The sequence below is a fragment of the Balaenoptera physalus genome, assembly GCF_965194825.1.
Source record: "Balaenoptera physalus genome assembly, chromosome: 3".
NCBI lineage: Eukaryota > Metazoa > Chordata > Mammalia > Artiodactyla > Balaenopteridae > Balaenoptera > Balaenoptera physalus.
Window position 1 is genome coordinate 59,897,995 of NC_138890.1, and position 21,995 is coordinate 59,919,989.

A 21,995-nucleotide genomic window follows, 5' to 3' on the forward strand; every position below is an offset into this window, starting at 1 on the left:
CCTGGTGGTCCAGTGGTTAAGACTTTGCCTTCCAGTGCAGGGGGTGTGGATTTGATCCTGATTGGGAAGCCAGGATCCCACATGCCTCATGGCCAAGGAACCAAAACATTAAAAAAAAGCAATATTGTAACAAATTCAATAAAGACTTTAAAAAATGGTCCACATCAAAAAAAAATCTTTAAAAAAATCATTGACATCAAAATTTCAGTTGGATTTTTAAGAAAACTAGATAATCTTAATCTAAAATTTAAACAGAAGAATAAAGAAAAAATAACAAATAAGGAGTTGTCTCCTGTGATTATGGAGGCTGCGAACTCCCAAGATCTGCATTCTGAAAGCCTAAGAACCAGGAGAGCTGCTGATGGTGTGAGTTCCAGTCTCAGTACAAAAGCAGAAGACCAAAGTTCCCACATCAAAGATCATCAGGCAGAGTGTAATTTCGCTCTTGCTCAGCCTTTTGTTCTATTGAGGACCTCAATAGATTGGTAGAGACCTACCCATGTTGGGGAAGGCAATCTGCTTTACTCAGTCTACCAATTCAAATGCTAACCTAATCCAGAAATACCCTCACGGGCATACCTAGGATAATGTTTAATGAAGTATCTGGGCACCTCATGGCCCAGTCAAGTTGACACGTGAAATTAACCATCACAGTATGCCTTTGTTCTTAGGAGACAGGTATGTGAGGTATTGCAGAAAATTGTTACTATGTCTTTAATTAACTATAAAATAGTTAAGTATTTGTAAAATTTGTGTAACATTGTAAAAATCATTTAATATTTCTCTCTCGGGAACTCTCGCAATAACCAACGCCCGACTTGTGCACCCGGGAAACCCCGTTGCTCCCTTTTCCCTGGCTGGCAGCTTGCAGGCCGCACGATGCCTGGAGTTACTGTAAAGGACGTGAACCAGCAGGAGTTCGTCAGAGCTCTGGCAGCCTTCCTCAAAAAGTCCGGGAAGCTGAAAGTCCCTGAATGGGTGGACACTGTCAAGCTGGCCAAGCATAAAGAGCTCGCTCCCTACGATGCGAATTGGTTCTACACACGAGCTGCTTCCACAGCACGGCACCTGTACCTCCGGGGCGGCGCTGGGGTTGGTTCCACGACCAAGATCTACGGGGGGTGTCAGAGAAATGGTGTCATGCCCAGCCACTTCAGCAGAGGCTCCAAGAGCGTGGCCCGTCGGGTCCTCCAAGCCCTGGAGGGGCTGAAAATGGTGGAAAAGGACCAAGATGGGGGCCACAAACTAACACCTCAGGGACAGAGAGATCTGGACAGAATCCCTGGACAGGTGGCAGATGCTGGGTTAATGAATTGCCTCATTCGTAAAAATATATATATATATTTTTCTCTCTCTCTCTGCTATATCTGTATAGCAATAGAGAGGTGGATAGATAGATAGATATGGAGAGAGAGAATGTGGCAAGTGTTAACAATGAGTGAACCTAAGTAGAAAATATATGAAGATTCATTGGTCTTTTCTTCCAAGTTTTCTGTAGGTTTGAAATTTTTCAACAGTTGAAAAAATATTGAGTATCTGACTATTTTATTTTCTTGACCACTACCACCCTGGTTAAAGTAATCATAATTTCTCATTGGGATTACTGAAACAGATTCTTATCATATCTTCCTGCTTCTACCATTCCCTCCCTATATTATATTTTCAACATGGCATCCAGACAGACCTTAGCCATGTCACTCCTATCCTAAAAAGAGAAGATTTAGCTTCCCATTTCACTCAGAGTACAAGGCAAAGTCTTACCTTAACAAAACCCAGAGTATCTGGTTCTCCCATTACCACCCTGACCTCATTTCCTACTGCTCTTCTGACCATTCTTTCTCAATTACACCAACCTCTGTAATGTTCATTGAGGACACTAAGCACATATCTTCCTTAGGGTTTTTGCTCTAGATTTTCCCTCTACCTGAAATGTTTTCTCCTGAAAATCACTAAGCTAACTCCCTCACATGCTTCAAGTCTTTTTATATTTAACTTCCTAATGAGACTTACCATGCTTATCCTATTTAGCTATTTAATATTGCAATGTGTACCTCCCATTCCTCACAGATTCTTTATCCTCTTAATCTGTTCCACTATTTCTTTATGCCAAATCATATATTATTTTCACCTTTTTAAATATAGTTCACTTCTTATTTTCTTATTTATTTTTTGCCTCTCCTCATAATATAAGTTTCTCAGGAGTTGCGCTATTTGTCTATTTTGTTCAGTAATATACAGTAGTCTCCCGTTTATGATACCATGGTTTCACTTTCTGCAGTTTCAGTTACCTGTGGACAACCATGGTCTGAAAATGTTAAATGGAAAATTCCAGAAATAAATAATTCATAAGTTTTAAATTGTGCACCGTTCTGAGTAGCATGAGGAAATCTTGTGCCAACCCACTCTGTCCCACCCAGGATGTAAATCATCCCTTTGTCCAGTGTATGCTCTATACAGTATCTGCCTATTATTATAGGAAAAAATGTACATATAGGGTTTGGTACTATCTGAGGTTAAAGACATCCACTGGGAGTCTTGGAACATATCCCCCACAGATGGTAGGGGGGACTACTCTATATCCACTACCTAGAAGAGTGTCTAGTACATAGTATGTGCTCAATACATACCTGTTGATGAAAAAAATATTATAATAAAATTTATATATTAGTTTTGGCCTAAGATTTGAAAGAAAATGAGCCAAGAATGACTTACTGCTTCAGCAATGAAGATAACAGAGTTGTCTTCAAACCAAATGGCGAAGAATGTGAGAAGAGCAGATTTGTGGGAGAAAAATCAAGTGTGTAATCCAAATATATTAAGTTATGGATGTCTATCAGTCATTCCCAGTGGAAATGTCTAGTAGGCAGTTGGATATATTTGTTTGAAAGAAATGTATAAACTGGAGTTGTAAATAAGAGAATTGTTGACATATAAATACCCTTTAAAATCATGATACTTGGGCTGCCTCCACACCTCCCACAGTGGGTCCAGGTGCATGACTACTGCAGTCCTAGGACCTGACTTCAGTGGATCTGAGGGGTGCTCTTGTGAAAACAATGCCTGAGGGACACCAGGGTAGATTGCCAGAATTCCTATGGTTGAGGAAGCCCAAGGGCAGTGACAACAACAGTGTACTTTGTGAGCCCACACAACAGTTGACAGGTGACACAATGGGGTGCACTCACCAGTGGACATCTCTGGCAGAGGAATAATCAGTTGCTCCTCTCCCAGCGAGAGTGCTCCAATCCTGCCTACCTTGCACCACAGCTCAGAGACAGCTCATAAATGGATCTGGGGGCTTCTACTCCAACAACTAGGGAGCAAACCCTGCCCTCGACAGAGCTGTGACAACCACAGAGCAAAGAGGAGGTCCTGCTAAACAGTGTAGGCTATGGTCACCACTACACCAGTCACACCCTGTACCAAGGGGATAACAGCCAGGACACACTGAGGAAGGAGGCAGCAGGCATCCATACTAAAAACAGCCCTTGCACCAAAAATATTAAACCCACACAGGCTATACAGGGATGTGCTGACATAAAATGGCCCTCTAAGCCTGCAGTAGATACTTGTTTCTCCTAAACACACAGAGTAAGAGAAACATAAGTAAAACGAAGAAGCAGAGGAACCACTCCCAGTTAAAAGATAAAGAGAACTGCCCTGAAAGAACAAACAGTGAAACAGACCTCTTCACTCTGATAGACATCAAGCTCAAAAAGGAGATAAGGAAAATACTGAATGGATTAAGAAAGGCTATCAATAGAAATGCAAATTACTGTAAGAAGGAACTAGAAACTATAAAGAGGAGCCAAGAAAAATTAGAAAGCTCATTTGCCAAGACAAAAGCTGAGCTAAATGCAATGAATAGCAGATTGAATAATGCAGAAGAATGGATAAGTGATTTGGAAGATAGACTAATAAAAATCACCAATCAGAACAGCAGACAGAAGGCCAAATGGAAAAAAAAATGAAAGCAATATAAGAGACCTATGGGATAATATAAAGCATGTCAATCTATGCATAATAGGAATTCCAGAAGGATAAGAAAGAAAAGGGGATCAAAAATGTATTTGAAGAAATTATGGCTGAAAACTTCCCAAACCTAAAGAAGGAAACAGATACCCAGGTACAGGAAGCACAGAGGGTCCCAAACAAGATGCACCTAAATATACCTACACCAAGACATATTATCATTAAAATGGTAAAAGTTAAAGATAAAGAGAGAATTCTAAAGGCAGCAAGAGAAAAACAAAGAGTTAATTACAAGGAAACCCCCATAAGACAATCAGCTGATTTCTCTACAGAAATGTTGCAGGCAAGAAGGGAGTGGCAAGATATATTCAAAGTCCTGAAAGGGAAAAATCTGCAACCTAGGATACTCTACCCAGCAAGATTATCATTTAGAATAGAAGGAGAGATAAAGAATTTCTCAGACAAGCAAAAACTAAAAGAAAAAAGCAATACTAAACCTATCCTAAAAGAAATACTGAAAGGTCTTTTCTAAATAAAAAAGAAGCAACAAGCTATAGGAAAGAGAAAATCACAATTGGAAAATAAATCACTTCAATAAGCCAGTATACAGATTAAAAATAAAAATTAAAACAAAAATAAATTTCTTGTGAAAACAATGATAACCAAAACGAATAGCAAAAGGATAAACATGAAGATGTAAAAGAGGACATCAAAATCATAAAATGTGGAGGAGGAGAGTAAGAAAGTGTAGGGCTTTTTAAAAATATTTATTTATTTATTTATTTTTGGCTGCATTGGGTCTTTGCTGCTGCATGCAGGCTTTCTTTAGTTGCAGTGAGTGGGGGCTACTCTTTGTTGCAGTGCGCAGGCTTCTCATTGCGGTGGCTTCTCTTGTTGCAGAGCATGGGCTCTAGGTGTTCAGGCTTCAGTATTTGTGGCTCACAGGCTCTAGAGTGCAGGCTCAGTAGTTGTGGCACACAGGTTAGTTGCTCTGGGACATGTGGGATCTTCCTGAACCAGGGCTTGAACCCGTGTCCCCTGCATTGGCAGGTGGATTATTAACCACTGAGCCACCAGGGAAGCCCAGAAAGTGTAGTTTTTTTACATGCCTTTTTTTTTTTTTTTTTTGGCCACACTGTGTGGCTTGTGGGATGTTAGTTCCCTGACCAGGGATTGAACCCATGTCCTCAGCAGTGAAAGTGCAGAGCCTTAACCACTGGACTGCCAGGGAATTTCCAAAATGGGAGTTTTTTTTAGAATGTGTTTGAGCCTATATGAATATCAGTCTAAGGAAAGCAGATATAGGAAGGTGTTAACATACTTGAAAAACAGGGTAACCACAAATCAAAAACATACAATACACAAAAATCAAAAAGAAAACACTAGCATAATATAAAAGGAACGCATCAAACCACAAAAAGAAAAAGTAAGGAACAAAGAAGAAATATAGAATCAACTGGAAAACAAGGTTTAAAATGGCAATAAATACATATCTATCAATAATTACCTTAAATGCCAATGGACTAAATACTCCAATCAAAAGACATAGACTGGCAGATTGGATTAAAAACAAGAGACTACAATCTGCTGCCTACAAGAGACCCACTTTAGGGCAAAGAACACACATAGATTGAAAGTGTGGGGATGGAAAAAGATATTTCATGCAAACAAAAATGACAAGAAAATGGGGGTCACAATACTCATATCAGACAAAATAGATTTCAAAACAAAGACCATTAAGGAAGATAAAGGACACTACATAATGGTAAAAGGATCAATACAAGAAGAGGATATTATGCTCACCAACATATATGTACCCAATATAGGAGCACCCAAATACACAACACAAATACTAACAGACATAAAGGGAGAAATGTATGGGAATAAAATAACAGTAGGAGACTTTAACACCCCACTCACATCAATGGACAGATCTTCTAGCCAGAAAATCAATAAGGCAACAGAGATCCTAAATGATAAATAGAACAGTTAGACTTAATTGATATTAATATTTTCAGGACATTACATTCCCCCAAAACCAGAATACTCATTCTTTTCAAGTGCACATGGAACATTCTCTAGAATTGATCACATACTAGGGCACACAACAAGCCTCAATAAATTTAAGAGTACAGAAATTATTTCAAGTGTCTTTTCTGACCACAATGGCATAAACTAGAAATCAACCACAGAAAAAGAAGTGAGGAAAAAAAGATTACATGGAGACTAAACAACATGCTACTAAAAAGCCAATGTGTCGATAATGAAATCAAAGAAGAAATTTTAAAAATACCTTGAGACAAATAACAATAAAAACACAACCATACAAAATCTATGGGATGCAGCAAAAGCAGTTCTTAGAGGAAAGTTCATAGTGATACAAGCCTTCCTCAAAAACAAGAAAAATCTCAAACAACCTAACTTACTGCCTAAAAGAATTAGAAAAAGAAGAACAAACAAAACCTAAAGTCAGCATAAGGAAAAAAATAGTAATGATCAGAGAGGAAATAAATAAAATAGAGAGTAAAAAACAATAGAAAAAAATCAGTAAAACCAAGAGGTGGTTCTTTGAAATGGTAAACAAAGTTGACAAACCTCTGGCCAGGTTCACCAAGAAGAAAAGAGAGAGGATCCAAATAAACAAAAGAAGAAATGAAAAAGAGAAATAACCAATATCACAGAAATACAAAAAAACCATAAGAGAATACTACGAAGAATTATATACCAACAAATTCAACAACCTAAAGAAATGGACAAGTTCCTAGAAACATGCAGCCCACCAAAAATGAATCAAGAAGGAATAGATAATTTGAACAGACTGGTCATTAGAAGTGAAACGGAATCTGTAATTTAAAAACTCCCTACAAACAAAAGTCCAGGACCATATGGCTTCACAGACTAATTCTACCAAACATACAAAGAATAACTTATACCAATTCTTCTCAAACTCTTCCAAAAGATCAAAGTGGAGAGAACACTCCCAAAGATGTTCTGTGAAGCCACCATCATCCGGATACCAAAACCAGACAAAGACACTACCAAAAAAGAAAATTACAGGCCAATATCTTTGATGAATATAGATGTAAAAATTCTCAACAAAATATTAGCAAACCAAAGACAACAACACAAAAAAAAGATCATACACCATGACCAAGTTGGATTCATCCCAGGGTCACAGTATAGTACAAAATATGCAAATCAATGTGATACACTACATCAACAAAAGAAAAGACAAATGATCTTTTCAATACATGCAAAAAAAGCATTTGATAAAATTCAACATCCATTCATGATAAAAACTCTTACCAAAGTGGGTGTAGAGGGAACATATCTCAACATAGCAAAAGCTATTTAAGACAAACCTACAGCCAACATAATACTCAATGGTGAAAAGCCGAAAGCATTTCCACAAAAATCTAGAACAAGACAAGGATTCCCACTCTCACCACATCTATTCAACTTAGTATTGGAAGTCCTAGCCACAGCAATCAGACAAGAAAAACAAATAAAAGGTATCCAAATTGGAAGGGAAGGGGTAAAATTGTCATTATATGCATATGACATGATACTATATATAGAAAGCCCTAAAGACTCCACACAGGGACTTCCCTGGTGACACAGTGGTTAAGAATCCGCCTGCCAATGCAGGGGACACGGGTTCAAGCCCTGGTCTGGGAAGATTCCACATGCCGTGGAGCAACGAAGTCCATGCACCACAACTACTGACTCTGTGCTCTAGAGCCCGTGAGCCACAACTACTGAGCCTGCATGCCACAACTACTGTAGCCCACGTGCCTAGAGCCAGTACTCTGCAACAAGAGAAGCCACCGCAATGAGAAGCCTGTGCACAGCAACGAAGACCCAACACAGCCAAAAATAAATAAATAAATAAATTTATAAAAAATAAGAAATAAAAAAAATAAAGACTCCACACAAAAACTACTAGAACTGATACATGAATTCAGCAAAGTAGCAGGATACAAGATTAACATACAGAAATTGGTTGCATTTATTTACACAAACAATGAAATATCAAAAGGAAATGTAAAAAAAAAACCCTTTTAAAATTGCATCCAAAAAAACAAAAAAACAAAAACAAACAAACAAACAAAATCCTTAGGAACAGACCTCACCAAGGAGGTGAGAGACTTATATACTGAGAACTATAAAACATTAATAGGGGCTTCCCTGGTGGCGCAGTGGTTGAGAATCTGCCTGCCAATGCAGGGGACACGGGTTCGACCCTTGGTCTGGGAAGATCCCACATGCCGCGGAGCGACTAGTCCCATGAGCCACAATTGCTGAGCCTGCGCGTCTGGAGCCTGTGCTCCACAACAAGAAAGGCTGCGATAGTGAGAGGCCCATGCACTGTGATGAAGAGTGGCCCCCACTTGCCGCAACTAGAGAAAGCCCTCACACAGAAACGAAGACCCAACACAGCCATAAATAAATAAATAAAATTTTAAAAAAACAGACAAACAAAAAAAATTAATAAAGGAAACTGAAGATGATTCAAAGAAATGGAAAGATATCCCATGCTCTTGGATTGGAAGAATTAAAATTGGTAAAATGGCCATACTTCCCAAAGCAATCTACAGATTTAATGTGATCCCTATCAAATTATCCATGACATTTTTCACAATACTAGAACAAATAATCCTAAATATTATATGGAACCATAAAAGACCTGGAATTGCTAAAGCAATCCTGAAGAAAAAGAACAAGGCAGGAGGAGAACAACTCTCCCAGACTTCAGACAATATTACAAAGCTACAGTAATCAAAACAGCATGGTACTGGCACAAAAACAGACATATGGATCAATGGAACAGAATAGAGAGCCCAAGAATAAACTCACACATCTATGGACAATTAATCTTCGACAAAGGAGGAAAGAATATACAGTGGAGAAAAGACAGTCTGTCTCTTCAGCAACTGATGTTGGGAAAGTGGGACATTCGCATGTAAATCAATGAAGTTAGAACACACCCTCACACCATACACAAAAATAAACTCAAAATGGCTTAAAGAATTAAATATAAAACATGATACCATAAAATTCCTAGAAGAGAACATAGGGAAGACATTCTCTGAAATAAATCATACCAGTGTTTTCTTAGATCAGTCTCCCAAGGCAATAGAAATAAAAGCAAAAATAAACAAATGGGAACTAATCGAGCTTACAAGCTTTTGTACAGCAAAGGAAACCATAAACAAAGCGAAAAGACAACCTACAGACTGGGAGAAAATATTTGCAAATGATGCAACCAACAAGGGCTTAATTTCTAAAATATACAAACAGCTCATACAGCTCAACGACAACAAAAAATAAAAAACCTAATAGAAAAATGGGCAGAAGGCCTAAATAGACACTTCTCCAAAGAACATATACAGATAGCCAACAGGCACAAGAAAAGATGCTCAACATTGCTAATTATTAGGGAAATGCAAATAAAAACTACAATGAGATACCACCTCAAACCTGTCAGAATGGCCATCATTAAAAGATCTACAAGGGACTTCCCTGGTGGTCCAGTGGTTAAGAATCTGCCTTCCAATGCAGGGGACGTGGGTTCGATCACTGGTCAGGGAATTAAGATCCCACATGCCACAGGGCAACTAAGCCCGCATGCTCTAGAGCCCACACACCACAACTAGAGAGCCTGCGTGATGCAACTACTCAGCCTGCATGCTCTGGAGCCGGCGCACTGCAACAAAGAGCCTGCATGCCACAACTAAGACCCAACGCAGCCAAATAAATAAATAAATAAATAAATATTTTTTTAAAAAGGTCTACAAATAAATGCTGGAGAGGGTGTGGAGAAAAGGGAACCCTCCTATATTGTTGGTGGGAATGTAAGTTGGTATAGCCACTATGGAGAACAGGATGGAGGTTCCTTAAAAAACAAAATTGCCATATGATCCACCAACCCCACTCCTAGGCATATATCCAGACAAAGCTATAATTCAAAAAGATACACATACCCCTATGTTCATAGCAGCACTATTCACCATAGTCAAACATGGAAACAACCTAAATGTCCATCGACAGATGAACAGATAAAGAAGATATGGTACATATATGGAATGGAATACTACTCAGCCATAAAAAAAGAATGAAATAATGGCATTTGCAGCAACATGGATGGCCCTAGAGATTATCCTACTAAGTGAAGTAAGTCAGAAAAACAAATACCATATGATGTCACTTATATGTAGAATCTAAAATATAACACAAATGAACCTATCTATGAAATAGAAACAGACTCACGAACATAGAGAACAGACTTGTGGTATCCAAGGAGGAGGGGGAGTGGGGGAGGGATGGATTGAGAGCTTGGGGTTAGCAGATACAAACTATTATATATAGAATGGATTAAACCATAAGGTCCTACTGTATAGCACAGGGAACTATATTCAATATCCTGTGATACACCGTAATGGAAAAAAATATAGGAAAAGAATGTAGGGGACTTCCCTGGTGGTGCAGTGGTTAAGAATCCACCTGCCAGTGCAGGGGACATGGGTTCAAGCCCTGGCCCAGGAAGATCCCACATGCCGCGGAGCAGCTAAGCCCGTGTGTCACAACTACTGAGCCTGCGCTCTAGAGCCCATGAGCCACAACTACTGAGCCCATGTGCCACAACTACTGAAGCCCACGCACCTACAGCCCATGCTCCACAACAAGAGAAGCCACCGCAATGAGAAGCCCGTGCACTGCAATGAAGAGTAGCCCCCTGCCGGCCACAACTAGAGAAAGCCTGCACACAGCAATGAAGACCCAGTGCAGCCAAAAATAAATAAATAAATAAAATTTTTAAAGAATGTATATATACATATAATTGAATCACTTTGCTGTACAGCAGAAATTAACACAGCATTGTAAATCAACTCCAATAAAAAGTAAAATAAATTAAAATTTAAAAAATCATGAGTCTAAATGATATTGCCAAAGGAATGAGTGTAGATAAAGTAGATAATAAAACTAAGGACCGAGTCCTAGAACACACAATAATGAAGAATTCTGTCCAATGAAGAAACCATGGCAAATTTAACAGACAACAGTTAAGGAGAATATAGTTGCAATGTCTGAAAAAACAAGCAACTAATATCTGGAAAAATAAAAGAAAGCAACAACAAAAAGACAGGAATGGCAGTGGTGATACAGACAGCTGACCAAAACAAAAAAAAATTCAAAGAAAATATGTAAAATAAAATAAAATCTTCCCATGTAATCCTCTTTATTAATATTGATTAATAATCACAGACATGAAAATTTAAATAAAATGATAGAACACTTTACATCTATCAGAATGGCATAAATATGAAAGCTAGTAATTACCAACATGAGAAAGAATGTGGAGATAAAGGAAACATCATGAATTGCTGTTGAGAGTCTGATGCAGCCATTCTGATAAAGATCAACTGGAGCTACTTAATCGAATTGAATAAAATAGTCTATGAGCCATCAGCTTTATTCCAGCATTATATATAAAAGAAATTCTTATACAGGTACATACAGGGATACAAGTATAAGGATGTTAATTTCTGCATTTTGTCAAATAATGATTCTCAAAATGTTAAAAACATAATTCTTATACAAACTGATAGTAAGCTGGTCAGTTTTATTTAACTCATTGATAATGGAACCAGTAACATGACAAAGCCAGCCAAAGATAATATGATAAGTGAGAATTTTATAATCAGGGGATGGGAAGAATGCTAAAATAAGATTGCTAAGTTAAATTCCAAACTGGTTAATGTCCACGAAGACCAAAAAAACTTTGGTGATTAATTGCTCTGCTTCACAGATAATAAATCATCATATAATAATTGGTTTTGCAGAACTGAAAAAATTCTGAGCCCTAATTAACTGTGCAAACATCTCTATACAAAATAGTGAACCTTAGAGACTTCCCTGGTGGTCCAGTGAGTAAGACTCCGTGTTCCCAATGCCAGGGGGCCTGGGTTCGATCCCTGGTCGGGGAACTAGATTCCGCATGCATGCTGCAACTAAGAGTCCGCAGTCTGCAACTAAGAAGTCTGCATGGGGACTTCCTTGGTGGTCCAGTGGTTAAGATTCCGCAATTCCAATACAGGGGGTGCGGGTTCGATCCCTGGTCAAGGAACTAAGATCCCACATGCCATGTGGTGTGGCCAAAAGATTAAAAAAAAAAAAAAAAGAAGTCCACATGCCACAACTAAGAAGTCTGCATGCCGCAACTAAAAGATCCCACATTCCGCAACTAAAAAAAAAAAAAGAGATCCCCCATGCCACAACAAAGATCCTGCATGCCACAACTAAGACCCAGAGCAGCCAAAATAAATAAGTTAATTAATTAAAAAAGAAAACAAAACAAAAAAATAGGGAACCTTATAGAAAGTGCTCAAAAATTATTTTTAAAGGTTATCTTTTTGCTATGTTACCATGTTTTGGATATTTTTCTTAATCCCTCCATGTGATTATGAATAATTCCAAAATACTGTTCATCATTAAAAGTGGTCCAATTGCAGGTTTTGTTGTGATGATGGCTTGACCAAATGCATAGATAAATCAAAGGGTATTTACTAACACACATAAGTCTTTTTGTATGGTCAATAAATTCACAGCCATACAGCGCTAAGCAACTACTAGGTCCACAGAATTAACTGCTGTTTGGACATTACGTAAGGAATCTAAGATTGCATTTTCAATAGCCTCTGTCTTTCAGAGATGTTGTTATTACTCTTGCTTGCTCATCTATTCCAATGCTAGAAAACCAAAACCAAGATGTTTATCTCAATCAAGTTCCGTCTTTAGCACCAGTAAATGTGAGTAAATTCTCCTTTCCTCTAGATTTCCAAATTTTGCTAAATTCCCGGCCTGCCAGTAAGTAACATTCCTTATTCTTTGTGAGGTTAGGATCCATAGGCCCAAATGAATAGACCTCAGACCAGATTCTTAGATGAGCTTCTTAGGCACTAATTCCACATATGAAATACAACTCATATTTCTTTTTTTTTCTTTTAATATCTATTTATTTATTTATTTTTGGCTGCATTGAGTCTTAGTTGCTGCACACGGGATGTTTCATTGTGGGTGCACAGGCTCTTCCTTGTGGCACATGGGCTTCTCTCTAGTTGTGGCACGTGGGCTCCAGAGCACGTGGGCTCTGTAGTTGCGGCATGAGGACTCAGTAGTTGTGGTGTGCAGGCTTAGTTGCCCCGCAGCATGTGTGGTCTTAGTTCCCCAACCAGGGATTTAACCCAGGTCCCCTGCATTGGAAGGTGGATTCTTAACCACTGGACAACAAGGGAAGTCCCCAACTCATGTTTCTTGATGATAGTATTGTCAAACCTAATAAAATTAAATCTGATTTCAAATATGATACTTTCAGTGTGGTCTTGATTGCACAAAATTTTTGTCAACATAATTTGATTTATCCAGTTTTTAAAAATCATATTTTTTAAAAAGACAGAGTCTGATGGAAGCTATTGCATAAAAACTAAAAGGAAATTCTGGTTCCAGGGAAGGTGAAGTAATCACATTCCACCTTGTACAGATGCATTCTCACATCGAATGAAACTATAAATCCCATATAAAATGCATGGAGTGGCTATCTTAGATCTCTGAAAAGTTAGTAGCAGGCAGATTTGTGAAAGTACCAAAACTTTGAAGTTCCACTGAATCAATAGTGCTTGCCATTTTCCTCTCTGATACTGCCCAGCCTGGACTCAAAGGCAGCCTGAAACTCAGAAGTGCACACCAGCTGCAGACAAAGAGTTCCAATAGAATCTTTCTCTTTCTAGTCTTGGAACCAGAATTAAGAGGACCACATCTCAGAGACAGTAGGGGAATTCTCTTCTTTTTCTTTTTCCCCTCTTTCTTGTTTCATCCACAGGTGTCAAAAACTCTGAGGAAGGGGAAAGCTTCTCTGCAATGAAAGGATCTGTGATCCCAAGAACATGGAGCAAATCCCTGTAGCTTTTTACAGATCTTTCTGTCATCTGTCTACTTGGTCCTGAATGCAGACACCGTCATCGGAAATCTGTGGCAGAGAAGGGAAACTGAAACCTCAGCTTTCAGACTGAAGGTCCAGAAATAGAGGCCCCATAGAGCCATGGAGACCAAGGGAGATCAGAGGAGTGATCCCATAAGGTCATGTATGAACTCATGGGTTCACCTCCAAACTGTATGGATCTCACTCTAAACAGCAAACAACATGGTTTAAGAGATAAGCTACAGAGTAGAGGGACTGTCCAGTTCCAAGACTGACCGCAAGGTGGCACACCTGCAGGCACTGCAATCACTTTTAAACAACTGACTTTAGAACCACAGCCAACAGAAGGCAGGTTAATACTTGAGGCCTAAACCTAACCTGGTCAATCATCTGCTAAAACAAAGCAAAACAAAAACCCCACAATATTCTCCCTATGCTATAAAAAAGACCAAGAGTCTCATAATATAACATCCAAAGTGTCTAGGATAGAATCCAAAATTATATGGCTTATGAAGATCCAAAAAACTCTCAAATCACAAGGGAAAAATTCAATCAACAGACACCAACTCAAAGATGACTCAGATGTTGGAATTATCAGACAAAGATATTAAAGCAGAAATTATAACTGTACTCTCGGAATTACGGGTGAATACTCTTGTAATGAACGAAATGCTACAGCAACAAAATAGAAGATATAAAGAAGAACCAAATGCAAATACTAGAATGGAAATACAATAACCAAAATAAATTCATTAGATGGGCTCAATAGCAGAAGGAAGATGAAAGAGAAAAAAGCCAGTGAACATGATGAAGACCAAGGGAAATGATCCAATCTGAACAACAGAGAGAAAAATAAGATTGAAAAAAGAAGAAAACAAAAATTCAGAGACCTGAAGGGTAATACCAAAATGTCCAACATTAGTGTCATCAGAGTCCCAGAAGAAGAGGAGAAAAAAATACGAAGTAGAAAAATATTTGAAGAATTCATGGCTGAAAACTTCTCAAATTCATCAAAAGACATAAGTTTATATAAACAAGAAGTTTAGTAAACCACAAATGGAATAAGCTCAAAGAAATACATTCCCGGACACATCATTATCAAACTGAAGGGAAAAACAAGCAAATAAACCAACCTGAAAGCAATTAGAGAAAACAGTGTATTTTACTTAGGTGAACAACTATTAAGTGGCTGTGGATTTCTAATCAGAAACAATGGAGGTCAGAAGGAAGTGAAACACTTTAAAGCACTGTAAGAAAAGAACTTTCAACCCACATTCCAGTACCCAGCAAAAATATTCTTCAAGAAGGAAGGTGATATAAAGACATTATTAGATGAAGAAAAACTAAGAGATTTCAATGCCATTAGACCTGCTCTAAAAGAAATGCTGAAGAAAGTTCTTCAGATGGAAGGAAATTATACCAGAGAGAAATTTGGAACATCAGAAAAGAAGTAAAAGTAAAAGAAGTGTTAAGTATCTGGGTAAATATAATAGACCACTATTCTACACTGAAGGTCCAGAGACTACACATGATGGTTGAGAGCAATAGTTAATTTTTTCTGCCTCTATTTTTAAAATATTTCAATTAATTTAAATTTTATCTGCTTCTTGAAAATAAACAAGATATAAATTAATACAGAGAGGAAAATTTTATTGACAAAATTTATTTTGTCAATTTCTACTTCCTTCTCCAGAGTTAACCACTGTTAACATTCTAGCCTTTATCCCTTTAGAACTTTTTAAATCCAGTTAAGGGATCCCACACACAAAGGGGGAAATTGGGGACCATTGGGAGGGCAGAAGATCAAAAGGGAGTGTGGCCAGGTTTCCCCTGCCCATTTGGGCCCCCAGGAACCTGCTGAGATCCCGGGCCTGATCATCTGCCCACGGAGGCCCCCTCCAGCCATGTGGGTCCTGAGGGAGTGGGAGGGAGGGAAGGGGGAGCAAAAGTAAAGGCTGGACCTCCAGACCAGCACCCCTGAGGGGTTGCTGGGGGAGGGGAGGAGTTCCTACACCCAGTGGGAGCCACCCACAGTTAGCGGTTCAGCAGCAACTGGGGAGACCCTGGGGGAGATGGTGGGGGAGGGGCGTGAAGGAATGGAAGGAAACAGGGCCAGTGCGTTCCCTGTCCATTTAGGCACCAGGAAGCCTGTTGGGCTCCTGGGCCTAATCCTCTGCCCCAGAGCCTCCCTCCTGCCACACAGAGCCCAAGCCCCACCCCTACACCCTCACCCAGGGCCCTACCTCTGCACTCGGAGAGCCCCTCCAACAAGCTGGGCCTAAACTCCACCCACACACCCTCACTCAGGGCCCTACCTCCAAACTCCGGAACTCCACACTCCAGAGACCCTCCTTTCAACCTGCTGCCTCTCCCCTTCTGTGCACAGGTCCTAAGCAGAGGCCCTGCCCCATGCTTGAACGTTGCCCTGCCTAGGCCCCACCCCACGCTCAAACATCACCGCCCCCACCAGCCTAGGTCCTGCCCCACCCTAAACCCCACTCCTGACTAAATTCCACAACCCCCCAGACTCCACCCCCATAGCCAAGGCATTTTATTTTCTTTTTTCCTATTTTACATTGGGGTTCTGTTTTACCTTGTTGATTCATTGCTGTTGATTCTTTTATATTTTTATTTTTCCTAATAAATCTTTTATTTTTCTAATTTTATTTTATTCTTTATAGTTCGTTAGTGATCTCTCCTTTTGGCTTGTTCCCCCCCCCCTTTTTTGTTTCTTTTTTCTGTTGTGGTTTTATTTTACCTTGTTTTAGTTGTTTCAATTATAGTTTTATTTTTCCTAATATATATTTTATCTTTCTAATTTTATTTTGTTTTTTATTCTTTGATATTGTACTGCTCCTTTTTTTTTTTTCTTTCTTCCTTTTTTTTTTTTTTTTTTTTAAGCATGCCACGAAGCTTAAAGGATCTTGGTTCCCAGGCCGGAGGTCAGGCCCGAGCACCTGTGGTGGGAGCTCCAAGTCCAAACTGCTGGACTAACAGAGATCCTCAGACCCCAGGGAATATCAATTGGAGTGAGGCCTCCCAGAGGTCCTCATCTCAGCACCAAGACCGGGCTCTATCCAACTGCCTGCAAACTCCAGTACTGGACATCTCAGGCCAAACAACCAGTAAGACAGGAATACAGCACCACCCATCAAAAAAAAAAAAAAGAAACGAAAAAACGTATGCTACAGATGAAGAAGCAAGGTTAAAAACCTACAAGACCAAATAAATTAAAACGAAATAGGCAACCTACCTGAAAAAGAATTCAGAGTAATAATAGTAAAGATGATCCAAAATCTTGGAAACAGAATGGAGAAAACACAAGAAACATTTAACAAGGATCTAGAAGAACTAAAGAGCAAACAAACAGTGATGAACAACACAATTACTAAAATTAAAAATACTCTAGAGGGAATCAATAACAGAATAACTGAGGCAGAAGAACGGATAAGTGAGCTGGAAGATAAAATGGTGGAAATAACTGCCAGGGAGCAGAATAAAGAAAAAAGAATGAAAAGAATTGATGACAGTCTCAGAGGTCTCTGGAACAACATTAAATGCACCAACATTTGAATTATAGGGGTCCCAGAAGAAGAAGAGAAAAAGAACGTGTCTGAGAAAATATTTGAAGAGATTACAATCAAAAACTTCCCCAACATGGGAAAGGAAATAGTTAATCAAGTCCAGGAAGCACAGAGAGTACCATACAGGATAAACCCAAAGAGAAACACACTGAGACACATATTAATCAAACTATCAAAAATTAAATACAAAGAAAAAATATTATAAGCAGCAAGGTAAAAGCAACAAATAACATAGAAGGGAATCCCCATAAGGTTAACAGCTGATTTTTCAGCAGAAACTCTGCAAGCCAGAAGGGAGTGGCAGGACATATTTAAAATGATGAAAGGGAAAAACCTACAACCAAGATTGCTCTACCCAGCAAGGATCTCATTCAGATTCAATGGAGAAATTAAAAGCTTTACAGATAAGCAAAAGTTAAGAGAATTCAGCACCACCAAAGCAGCTTTACAACAAATGCTAAAGGAATTTCTCTAGGCAGGAAACACAGAGAAGGAAAAGACCTACAAAAACAAACCCAAAACAATTAAGAAAATGGTAATAGGAACATACATATCGATAATTACCTTAAATGTAAATGGATTAAATGCCCCAACCAAAAAACATAGACTGGCTGAATGGATACAAAAACAAGACCCGTACATATGATGTCTATAAGAGACCCACTTCAGACCTAGGGACACATACAGAAAGTGAGGGGATGGAAAAAGATATTCCATGCAAATGGAAATCAAAAGAAAGCTGGAGTAGCAATTCTCATATCAAACAAAATAGACTTTAAAATAAAAACTATTACAGGAGACAAAGGACACTACATAATGATCAAAGGATCAATCCAAGAAGAAGATATAACAATTGTAAATATTTATGCACCCAACAGAGGAGCACCTCAATACATAAGGCAAATGTTAACAGTCATAAAAGGGGAAATCGACAGTAACACAATAATAGTAGGGGACTTTAACACCCCACTTTCACCAATGGACAGATCATCCAAAATAAAAATAAATAAGGAAACACAAGCTTTAAATGATACATTAAGGAAGATGGACTTAATTGATATTTATAGGACATTCCATCCAAAAACAACAGAATACACTTTCTTCTCAAGTTCTCATGGAACATTCTCCAGGAGAGACCATATATTGGATCACAAATCAAGCCTTGGTAAATTTAAGAAAATTGAAATCATATCAATATCTTTTCCAACCACAGCGCTATGAGACTAGACATCATTTACAGGAAAAAAAAACTGTAAAAATATACAAACACATGGAGGCTAAACAACACGCTACTAAATAACCAAGAGATCACTGAAGAAATCAAAAAATACCTAGAAACAAATGACAATGAAAACATGATGACCCAAAACCTACGGGATGCAGCAAAAGCAGTTCTAAGAAGGAGGTTTATAGCAATCAAATCCTACCTCAAGAAACAAGAAAAATCTCAAATAAACAACCTAACCTTACACCTAAAGCAATTAGAGAAAGAAGAACAAAAATAACCCAAAGTTAGCAGAAGGAAGTAAATCATAAAGATCAGATCAGAAATAAATGAAAAAGAAATGAAGGAAGCAACAGCAAAGAGCAATAAAACTAAAAGCTAGCTCTTTGGGAAGATAAACAAAATTGATAAACCATTAGCCAGACTCATCAAGATAAAAAGGGAGAAGACTCAAATCAATAGAATTAGAAATGAAAAAGGAGAAATAACAACTGACACTGCAGAAATACAAAGGATCATGAGAGATTACTACAAGCAACTATATGCCAGTAAAATGGACAACCTGGAAGAAATGGACAAATTCTTAGAAAAGCACAACCTTCCGAGACTGAACCAGGAAGAAATAGAAAATATAAACAGACCAATCACAAGCACTGAAATTGAGACTGTGATTTAAAATCTTCCAACAAGCAAAAGCCCAGGACCAGATGGCTTCACAGGCGAATTCTATCAAACATTCAGAGAAGAACTAACACCTGTCTTTCTCAAACTCTTCCAAAATATAGCAGATGGAGGAACACTCCCAAACTCATTCTACGAGGCCACCATCACCCTGATACCAAAACCAGACAAAAATGTCACAAAAAAAGAAAACTACAGGCCAATATCTCTGATGAACACAGATGCAAAAATCCTCAACAAAATACTAGCAAACAGAATCCAACAGCACATTAAAAGGATCATACACCATGATCAAGTGGGGTTTATCCCAGGAATTCAAGGATTCTTCAATATATGCAAATCAACCAATGTGATACACCATATTAACAAATTGAAGGATAAAAACCATATGATCATCTCAATAGATTCAGAAAAAGCTTTTGACAAAATTCAACACCTATTTATGATTAAAAAAAACTCTCCAGAAAGTAGCCATAGAGGGAACCTACCTCAACATAATAAAGGCCATATATGACAAACCCACAGCCAACATCATTCTCAATGATGAAAAACTGAAACCATTTCCTCTAAGATCAGGAACAAGACAAGGTTGCCCAGTCTCACCACCATTATTCAACATAGTTTTGGAAGTTTTAGCCACAGCAATCAGAGAAGAAAAAGAAATAAAAGGAATCCAAATTGGAAAAGAAGTAAAGCTGTCACTGTTTGCAGATGACATGATACTATACATAGAGAATCCTAAAGATGCTACCAGAAAACTACTAGAGCTAATCAATGAACTTGTGAAAGTAGCAGGATACAAAATTAATGCACAGAAATCTCTTGCATTCCTATATACTAATGATGAAAAATCTGAAAGTGAAATTAAGAAAACACTCCCGTTTACCATTGCAACAAAACGAATAAAATACCTAGGAATAAACCTACCTAAGGAGACAAAAGACCTGTATGCAGAAAACTATAAGACACTGATGAAAGAAATTAAAGCTGACACAAACAGATGGAGAGATATACCATGTTCTTGGATTGGAAGAATCAATTGTGAAAATGACTATACTACCCAAGGCAATCTACAGATTCAATGCAATCCCTATCAAACTACCAATGGCATCTTTCACAGAACTAGAACAAAAAATTGCACAATTTGTATGGAAACACAAAAGACCCTGAATAGCCAAAGCAATACTGAGAAAGAAAAATGGATGGAGGAATCAGGCTCCCTGACTTCAGACTATACTACAAAGCTACAGTAATCAAGACAGTATGCTACTGGCACAAAAACAGAAATATAGATCAATGGAACAGGATAGAAAGCCCAGAGGTAAACCCATGCACATATGGTCACCTTATCTTTGATAAAGGAGGCAAGAGTATACAATGGAGGAAAGACAGCCTCTTCAATAAGTGGTGCTGGGAAAACTGGACAGCTACATGTAAAAGAATGAAATCAGAACACTCCCTAACACCATACACAAAAATAAACTCAAAATGGATTAAAGACCTAAATGTAAGGCCAGACACTATAAAACTCTTAGAGGGAAACATAGGCAGAATGCTCTATGACATAAATCACAGCAAATCCTTTTTGGCCCACCTCCTAGAGAAATGGAAATAAAAACAAAAATAAACAAATGGGAACTAATGAAACTTCAAAGCTTTGGCACAGCAAAGGAAACCATAAACAAGACGAAAAGACAACCTTCAGAATGAGAGAAAATATTTGCAAATGAAGCAACTGACAAAGGATTAATCTCTGAAATATACAAGCAGCTCATGCAGCTCAATATCAGAAAAACAAACAACCCAATCCAAAAATGGGCAGAAGGCCTAAATAGACATTTCTCCAAAGAAGATATACAGATTGCCAACAAACACATGAAAGGATGCTCAACATCACTAATCATTAGAGAAATGCAAATCAAAACTACAATGAGGTATCATCTCACACCGGTCAGAATGGCCATCATCAGAAAATCTACAAACAATAAGTGCTAGAGAGGGTGTGGAGAAAAGGCAACCCTCTTGTACTGTTGGTGGGAATGTAAATTGATACAGCCACTATGGAGAATAGTATGGAGGTTCCCTAAAAAACTAAAAATAGAACTACCATATGACCCAGCAATACCACTACTGGGCATATACCCTGAGAAAACCATAATTCAAAAAGAGTCATGTACCACAATGTTCATTGCAGCACTATTTACAATAGTCAGGACATGGAAGCAACCTAAGTGTCCACTGACAGATGAATGGATAAAGAAGATGTGGCATATATATACAATGGAATATTACTCAGTCATAAAAAGAAACGAAATTGAGTTATTTGTAGTGAGGTGGATGGACCTAGAGTCTGTCATACAGAGTGAAGTAAGTCAGAAAGAGAAAAACAAATACCATATGCTAACACATATATATGGAATCTTAAAAAAAAAAAAAAAAAGGTTGTGAAGAACCTAGGGGCAGGACAGGAATAAAGATGCAGATGCAGAGAATGGACTTGAGGACACAGGGAGGGGGAAGGGTAAGCTGGGACAAAGTGAGAGAGTGGCCTCGA

The 21,995-nt window shown here is 38.4% G+C and overlaps 1 protein-coding gene and 1 pseudogene across 2 annotated transcripts in view; one reads left to right on the forward strand and one right to left on the reverse strand.

The window, feature by feature from the left end:
• The window catches only part of LOC309657111 (protocadherin alpha-1-like), a 49,276-nt gene that overhangs the window by 20,078 nt on the left and 7,203 nt on the right, over nt 1–21,995 (reverse strand).
• On the forward strand, nt 836–13,935 carry LOC309657699 (small ribosomal subunit protein eS19 pseudogene; annotated as a pseudogene). The gene is made up of 2 exons: nt 836–1,324; nt 13,853–13,935. The product of its transcript is annotated as a small ribosomal subunit protein eS19 pseudogene (transcript).